Source organism: Apteryx rowi, unplaced genomic scaffold, assembly GCF_003343035.1.
Source record: "Apteryx rowi isolate R43461 unplaced genomic scaffold, aptRow1 scaffold_196, whole genome shotgun sequence".
Classification (NCBI taxonomy): Eukaryota; Metazoa; Chordata; class Aves; order Apterygiformes; family Apterygidae; genus Apteryx; species Apteryx rowi.
The window spans coordinates 1209534-1219083 of NW_020448263.1; positions in this window are offsets into that span (position 1 = coordinate 1209534).

The window sequence follows — 9550 nt, forward strand, 5'->3', positions numbered from 1 at the left end:
AACAAATGTATCATGCCCCAGCTTTACTGGGAAGAGGTCTTGGACTCCTCACTGATCCTAAGACTTCATATCACAGCATCAACAGACTTGATGTAAGGCTCATGCCTAAAAAGCTTTCTTAAAGTCCAGGACAAAGCCTGCAGTTGAAACTCTCATTACAGCAGACTTTTTACAGGCAGGAGGAAGTTAATCTGTGGAGGAGATGAAGCTTCCTCAGGAACCAAAGTGAAGTAGTGGATCAGGCTCCTGCAGCTGATCGAATCAGCAGCACCAGCAGAAACCTCAGCACCCAGGTGCAAGGCATATTTCTCCAAGCTCTTTCTCCAGTGCAGACATAGCAGCCCATCCACATATTAAAATCCCTGCTTAAACAAGACCTTGTACTGCAAAGATGATTCTCCTTCAAGGAAGAGGCTGAAAGGTGAAATCACAGGTGATAATGTTTGTCATACTGTTTTATGCATTACTAAAAGGCATTCAAAGCCTGCAATCAGAAAGGAAAGAACTTCTTTAGATTTGGGGTAATGGTTATGTAAAGAAAATGTCCTCTACAGAGAGTTTCTTGCATGTAACATTGATAAAATTCAAAATACATAGTAAACACACCCTACTTGCTGCGACTTGCACAAATTTTAGTCATTGGTCAAAACAGTTGATTATTTCTGACATTAAAATCTCTTGAGACTCTTGGAACTTCTCATTATTCTGTCAGCATTTCTACTCACTGCTGTGATAGTCTATACCTTAGGTTAATTTTCTTAATGAGTTTTGCTTACTTTAAAAGGCCTAAAAGTTTAAAAGGTTTGAAAGGTAGAAACTTTACTTCCCACTACCCCAAGTTACAGAAAGCCTATTCAAAAACTAATCCAAGATGTTATAATAAAAATAGATTTATCAATAGAAATATATAAAAAATACAAACATCATCTGGAACTTCCTTTCTTTTATATAAAAAATATATTTGACAGATCCTTTTGTTACAAATTGTCCTCAGAGGAAACCCACTAAAGAATCACTCCACTCTGTTTCAGCAAGACCTACTCATTCAAATGACTATATTTTCCTGGCTGCAAGTAGATTTTGTTAGGTGGGCTCAGGATTTTAGAGCAGATGTTTTATTAACACAAAACTAACAGGTGGGGAGATGACTTTCTCCCAGGATAACCCCCTCCCCAAGCAGCCAATGAGGAAATAAGTATACAATACCATAAGAAAGCATAAACTGCACACAAACTTGAACTGAAGACTCTAGAAGCCATCGATCTAAACTATTCAAAAGCATTCATTCTACCTACTAAATCATCCTCTAAAAGCTTTAAGTGATGCGTGAGAGTGATGTTCTCCCCCACTTCTCACTGCTTTCCAGATTGCTGGAAAATATGATGTGTTTTAAGTAGCTACTTATTGTCTTAGGTCATTTCTTAACCTCCCACCTCTGTCCCATCATTAATAAGCAYGGCAGATAGAATAAACTATACACTATTTCCTTCAGTACCCCACTAGTGCTGTTCTTGAGCACCTAGTACAGATCTCAGCCAGCAAGTTATCCCATCCAACACTCCCTTTCTTAATCAGATTTATCTAATTATCCTTTCATCATATGTGATGAACCAGGGAGACATCAGATCTATGCCTATGACAATACAGCAAAAGACAATGCCACAAAGGCAGAAGTAATTTTATAATTACTCTGCTGTCTTTTTAAAATACTGGAAAAGTATTTTAAATTACAAAAAAAAAAAAAAAAATTCAAAGACTGATATTTAACAAACACCTGTTGTACAGGCCAGGCTGATTAAGATAAGCAGGGACCAAGGAAGATGGCTAGTTACGTGTCAGGAGTTCAGTCCACTGTTCTATTTTCAGATGAAAATAAAAATGAAAATGAGGAGTGGGGCTTGAGCAGTGAGGGATTCTGCTGCGGAAGCACAGCTCTAAGCCCATGGCCAAACCCCAGGAAGAAAACCAATGGAGCAGAGTGTGTGAGGGCATGGCAGACCAAGTGATATTCACTGCAAAATAGATTTAAAAAAAGATTTTAAAATCTATTTTATCTAGCTTTTAAAAATATTTAATTATTTTTCTCATTCAAGTAAAGTAGTTAAATTGCACAAGTTAAAAAAAGTACTACAAATCCAATTCTGTTCATGTGCCCATTCATTTTGAACCGCCTGTCTTTAATGTCATTGAATCTAGTTTATATTCCTGAAGGCTAAGGAGCTCTACCATAAGTTATAGAAAATTCTTTAGAAGCTTTAAAGAGATGAATACACTTTCCCATTTCTACAAAGTCTTCATAGAGCTGTAATAAAGAGGGTTCTCACATAGTTCAAGAACAATTTGAGATTATCCAATCGAATTTGAGACTTCGAAGGTAAAAGTCAGAGACTATCCCTCAAATAAGACTGACATATATTCCAAATAATTAATTTTAAGGACAGCTTATAGCATACACTTTTAAGGAAATTTCAAGACAATGAACATGCAGTACATGCAGCTACTTGGTATGTCTCAACATAATTGCTTATGTTTAGATCAGGTTTAGACCAGTTACCTAGATGCGAGTAAAAAACCCGTTCTCAGTACTTATGCAAAAGTAGGGAAATTTTCTAATATGGATAAATTCTAAGCATGACAACATGTTTAAAAAAAAAAAACTGCACCCCACTTTCAGAAATACTAAATTGCTTGAAAAATGAAATCCTAAGTAATAATCCTCATGAATGAATAACAGTAGAAAAACTGCACTTTTAACACAATACAAGATACAAACCACTAAAAMATATGAGCGTGCATTTTATTTAGAGATCTCAATCTTGGATTTCTCTGCAAAGGGCAAAATTAAAGGCTTAAGCATGGATAGTATTATCTCTGCAACCAAAGGAAATCACTGAGTTAGCTGAGGCAGGTAGTTCAGGAGGGTGAGCAGACCTTAACTGTGTAAAGATGCCAGTCATGGGACCTTCTTAATAAAGCCATGTGAAGGTAGCAATAACTGCTGCCAAGGTAAATGCCTGGCTGCAAGCAGGCAGCAAAATAGATATAATTCAGTTGTTAGGTTTCATACATTTCCCTGCCTGGCCTGCTAGATTCTAGCTGGACCACAGTGCATCAGTCCATTGCAGTCTCTCTCTTTTTTTTTTTTTCCTCTTTTTTTTTGGAAAGGGACAAATATTTATAAAGCATTTTCTAAGAACTTCTTGTACGGGCGTAATGTTTGTTCTTAGTGAAAGAGCAGTTGAAGAAACAGCTCACATCTCAGACCAAATCCTGCTGCCTTTGCACATCTGAGGTTCCCATTAAATTGAAAAAACAATCACTGTCAGGCACAGGTGCCTTCTACAGTCATATTTATGCTCCTAATAGGCCACCTGCAAAAGCCACATTCTGGAGGACTTAATACAGGCTGAAAAAACAAAATGGGAGGAAAGCCAGGGACTGCAAAAGTTTAGTGAAGACTCCATCTTGCTCTCAACCTAATACGATATTCCTAAGATAGCAAAAATCATAAGCATAAATATCTTTATATGGAAAGTTTGGGTAATTGGCTTCATTTAATGAGAAAACAGTTTTGGCCACTGGAAAGAATCATAAGCAATAAACAGCCCGAATCCAGAACATACACGGATGGCTAACCTTTATTTGGAACATAAAGGGGGAAAAAAAAGTTACAAGAATGAACAGATGCTTCTATATGGGTTCTTCAGTAGCTAAGCCTCTGAGTCTCATCAAGTCTTATTCTCAAAAAAGTATCAAATGGTAGAGATGTGAAAGCTACCAAAGAAAATAGTCCAAAAAGCTGTAATAAAAGTCACAATGAAAACTAAAGTCAGTGATGTTCTTAAGCAGCTGAAAGGTCCATTTGTACTTAAGAAATGTAGTCAACAGCATGGAAGTAATTAACAAAATATCTTAGATATTATCTCTATTTCCTAAGCAATGGCTTTAATAAGGGATTTTGAGGAGCAAGAACTGTGGACATTATTTAAAGAATAGATATAGGGAAAATAATTCAGAGCACTGACAGAACAAAGGAATGCCAATTAATCATGCTGAAGACTTATGCAGAAAAGTTATAAAAATGAAAATAAAGTAGGCTACATTTAAAACTGACATGGAAGTAACAACACCTCCTGTTTCACTCTAGCACGACCACTCCTGGAGTAGCGCCATGATCTTGGCATTCTCAACCAGAAGCAAGCTGACAAATCGGAGGCCATTCATACTACAGCTAAAAGAGCATGAAAGAATATAGCAATATTAAAAAAAAAAGCTGAATGAAAATTTCAGAGAGAGGAGGAACAACCTCTAAACATTTACAAAGTATAAATAAATATCAAGGAGGGAAAAAACACTTTAATATAATAAAAAGAGGATGTAGCTGAAAGGGAAAATTCTGACTAAATTTTAGGCAAACTTCCTGACATCAAACAAGCCTCTAAAGGAAGCAGCAAAATCTTCTCTCCTATGGGACTTTTAAAACCAATAGACAAAAATATAATGGATATTCTGAAGAGAAGATAGATTCTGGCAGAACATACTGCTTGCTGTAATAGAACTTCAAATTGTATTACGTTGGACATTTACCACCTCATAGCCACTCATTCTTTGTCTGCAGAGCACTTTACTACAACTAATGAAAACAAAGGCAATCACATCCTTACATTTACACATTGACAAGGTTTAGCAGAGACCTTCTTGGACTGAAAGAGACTAAGAAAAACAAACCCAAAGAAACCCCAGCATCTCCACCAGAAGTAGCTTTCATTCAACAAGCAACACATAGGACGCCAGCCTTGAAGGTCTTCTTCAGCTTCTACTTCAGCTTAACTCACAGGATGTTCTATGGCAATATTTAGTTTCATACAAGTGTAACAGATGGCCAGTTTTAAATGCTTTAAGTTCAAAATTATACAGCAATACAAGGCTTTGAGTTATCCAAACATATATACGTTTTCTGTCCATGCAACTGTAACCTCCTCACATACGTGACTAATGTATGAAGCCCTTCAACAGTGCTTCAAACACAGATGTACTCCTCCATCATTTTAAGAGCTAGGGTCTAGATTTTGGCTCATATACCATCCTTTTTGCTCTCTATGACACCTTTGCAACAGAGGAGGTTGCCAGCTCTTTCGCTGATCTCTCCATCCCTCTGCTTGGGGTCAAGCATTCAGCAGTAAGAACGCTGCAGTGCAGCAGGACACTGACAAGCTGAAGGTCCTTTGCCTTCCTTCCCTAAATCCTGCACTTATGGACAAGCCAACCTACTTAGCTTGCCCAAGTCTACTGCCATCTCAGGAGACTATCATGCATTCCTAAATACTTGAACATACTGAAATATCATCCTAGATATTTATGTCACATTTGCTATCAAATCTACATGTGCACCTCCTGTACTTGCAGAACTTAAGAGCTATTTCTATTGGAATTTTAGAAGACAGCAATGGCATCACATTCCTGCTAATCAGGCTGCTTAGCTTCAAAGCACATGGGAGTTTGAGATGGCATCAGAATTGGGATGCTACCTGCTGGATTTTATATATCCATATACATATATATGTCTCTAAACTTCAGTGAGTTCAGCCTTGACACAGACTTATTCTTCTACTCCACAAAGTGGAATTTAATCAGATAATCCCATATCAACTTTACATCCAGTTCTGAYTTTGAAAATTGCCCTCCCACTCTTTGCATAGACTTCACCATCCCACCTACAATCTCTCATCTATTCAGTGCTCGTTTTGTTCTTCAGTCTTGGCTTCAGTCCAGTCTTTTCACAAAGCATGGAAAAAGCAGGGCAATATAAAGAAGTATAAAACCTTACTGCTCCCCAAAAAGCAACCAGAGGTGCTCATTATAAAAAAGTATCCCACACTGGAGGGGTGTGGGGAGACAGAGGTGAAAATACTTCTTGGGTCTCCTGAGGGATATCATGCATATATCACATACATACACACACACAAACACATCTGTATATGAAGAAAACATATATGTATATACAGATTTATATAYAAGCAGAAAACATGTATATAATTAYATACATATTTTTAGTGATCAGAAAACCCAATCAGTTTAATCAGAACCACAACAAAGAGTAAAAATTAATTTACAGAGCCATGTAATAAGTCTTATTTGACAGTGAAAGCATAAACGAACACATCACAGTTCTGCAGTCTCTTCCAGCTGCAGGTTTCAGAGCACTGAGGGAGCTCTCCAATGACTCCAGCAGAGCACAGCTTCACCTGTGCCACTCACAGATGGAGGAGGAGAGGCAGAGAACTGAGTTATCCCAAGTTGCGTGGGAATTCTCCAGCAGAGCTAAACCATGTTGCGATAGCACCGCTCCACAAGCCCAGCTATCTGCTCACCTAGCCACCGCAGGGTGAAAGGCCCCACCAACACCAGTCTCAGATGTCAACAGGTCTAGCAGCCACCCATGGATTATTGGCCAATTGTGTGTCAATATTTTAGGAAAGCCCATGTAACCTGGAAGCAAAATGTTGATGTAAAGAAAGCATTAAAATAACAATTGGTGCAAGGTACTGAAATTCAGTGTTCAAAGTCTTAGCAGCTTTTAAGTCATTGTTACTGTAACTGTTTCGCTGTTACAGAACATTCTGGTTTCAAGGTAATTAAACTATACTTTGGGAACGATCCTGGCCTGGTTTTGCTATGCATCTGTGGCCTGCCTGTTGAATTGCAAGTATATTTGCTGTTCGCATACAAGACGCTAGTCATGAAATCCTCAGTTAAGACACTAACTAAAGGGCTCCCAATTAATCATTGCATTCTTCGCAAGCCCAGATATCCTCATTAGGAAAGCAGCAGGACACTAACAAATTCCACTTTGAGAGTGTCCAATTAACTCATCTACTAAATATGTGCCAGGCAACTTCAACTAGCGTAGCTTTTCCAATTCCCCTCTTTCTAGTTGCACCAATTGGGATCCTAGTCATGTATAAAGTAATGGCTCGTTCTGCACTTTACAATGCCTTTGAGAATGCTGTTCGTGGACAACAAACAACGGTCACTGAAGTGTTTAACGGGTCTTTCACTTACACACATAAAAAGTTAAGTGTGCACTTGGGGAGTTCAACATAATTAAAAAAACCCACCCTCTACCTTATAAACAGTGAATGACTTAACCTGACAACAACTAACACATTTAGAACTCTGTCTGGATCATGTCATGCCTACATTTTGCTGCACCTCAGGAGCGGGTGATTCTGCATACACAACGAGCTCCAGGACAAAAGCACTATAGGGTGAGTTAAGGACAAAGTAGCAGCTTTCAGTCTGAATTCCCAGATAGGCTGTCAGGTAAAGTCCCTTGCTGTGGCAGGATTTTGCCAGGATGCATTTCCAACACTTTGTCCCATCCATTTTTTTTTTTAAACTGTCCTAAGCTTGGAGCCTTTCAATCATTTAGTTGGAAGGGCCATTCTGCAGCCTAACAGTCTGCAGGAACAGAGAAACGGTTTTGAAGTTCAGCACAAAGGAGGGCTTTCACAAAGGCGAGCACCAGCCTTGCAYGGCCAGGTTCCCTCTCCACTCAGCGGAGGAGTGGTTTCTCCAAGGAGCGAGCCAGAGGGGTCCCTGCCCTCACAATGGTCCCTAGGGATGTCAGGGTCCCCTGACACGCGGTGGGGTGCGGTGCGGCATGCYGGCTGGGGGAACCCTGTCCCACCAGGGTCAGCCCTGCCGAAAACCACCCAGCCTCTCTTTTGAACGCATCTACCCTGACACTACCTCATTATGTGCCCTTTCTTTACTTTCTTTCCAAACATGGCACTCACTTGTTTCAAAGAGCTAAAAGCCATCATGTCTGCACTTTGGCATGAGTCAGAGTGAAGTTCATTTAGCATGCACTTTTCTTGATCTGTTCCCTGGACGAGTTTCATTCCTATCACATTTTATTTTTGTCCTCTAGATGTAGGCATTGCATTTGTAACCCTCTCTCTTGCACTTAGAACTTCCCAAGACTAAATACTAAGCATTATCRCTATATATTTGCTCTGGACACCCTTGCATTCACTATTCAAAATGGCACAGGGCATTTTTGCTCTCTGCAAAATGCAGTAATACTCCCCGCAGTAATACTGTAGACACATCTTGTTTCTCTCTRTCACCACTCCTGATTCCTGAAGTATCACCATCTGCTCCCTGATTCTCCACCATTTGGAGAGGAAGCAAAAGGAGCTAAYGGACTGGGGAAAAGGAAAGAGGATGGGTATATGAAAAAAAAAAAAAAAGGAGGAAAACAGAACATCCAAATTCTGGCTAAGATTCTCTGTTTGGTCCATAGCAAAAAGCTGCATCTCTGTATCAAAGAACTGTATTAGGCCAAGTCTGCTCACTGGCCTGGAGGTGATCAGAGGTGCATCGCTCAACTTGAGACAGAGATCTTGTCATTACAGATCACAGATTTGCYCACAGGTTAAAGAAAAAGATCTCAACTTCTCAAGCCCAAGCAACATCAACTAATTCAATTTGCCTGTTCACCAGTTTATTAGTATAAATAAGGAACTGAAGACCAATCGTTGCGCTAGAAGTATTTTTAAACACTTCCAGTTATGGTTCTCAGAAATAATTTAAACTAATTGTGTCTTCGACATGCTTCAACTGCAACATGTACTTCTAGTGCATATGAAACATCACCAGATTGCAAATGCAATCAAAAGCATTTTTACTTAGTTTAATTTGCCATTAGTATACTGCAGGTTTATAGAGCCAAAGAACTAGTACTATAATCTCATTCCCTTTTCAAACCATTTCCAAGCAAATATCACACAACATTATCAGAACCTTGAGCGCATTTAACTCAAATTCCCTACAATAAAACAAAATGAGGACCTACTAAAAAGAAAACAGAAAATTTAGTTTTCCTGGGTAAATAAAACAGTTGAGTATCTCCCTGGTTCCAGACCAACAGGATCATATGCCTGAGACAAAATCTAGTGCAATTTAAAGATCTTTTAGTAGCTTTAAGAAGGAAAAAAAAATCTAGGTTTTTATATGAAGAGTAGTGCTTATAGATTTTTAACACATGCCAAACACTGATGAATGTATTTATTTATTTCAACTTAAATTATAAGCATATAAATAAGTTGCAGTAGGCTAAGTAACGTTTTACAGATTCCCTTCTATTTGATAATGGTTTAAAAAAAAAAAAAGGCAACAGAGCCTATTTCCAGAGCTGAAAGCTTCTCTTTCCTCAGGGAGCTCAGTGCTGTACAGCTGCTCCCWTCACCACCCTGCAAGCACTAGCAACTTGCAAAAGCAAGCGCTGGAGGCTTCATCAGGAAAAATCAGTTATTTTACCCTAACCTCGCACTGAGCTTTCTCTCAGACAAAGCTAATGAAAAGCCACTGCCTACGTTAGGTGCGCGGGAATCTTTACGGCACGGCTGCCAAAGGGGCGACGTGCGGCCCCCGCTTCTCGGCCGGCCGGCTGGCGGGGCAAACGCCTGCCCTCCGGAAACCGGGGAGCGAGGGCTGCGGGGCGGCGAGGGTCCCGTGCCGCGGGGAGCGAGGGCGGGCTGCCAGG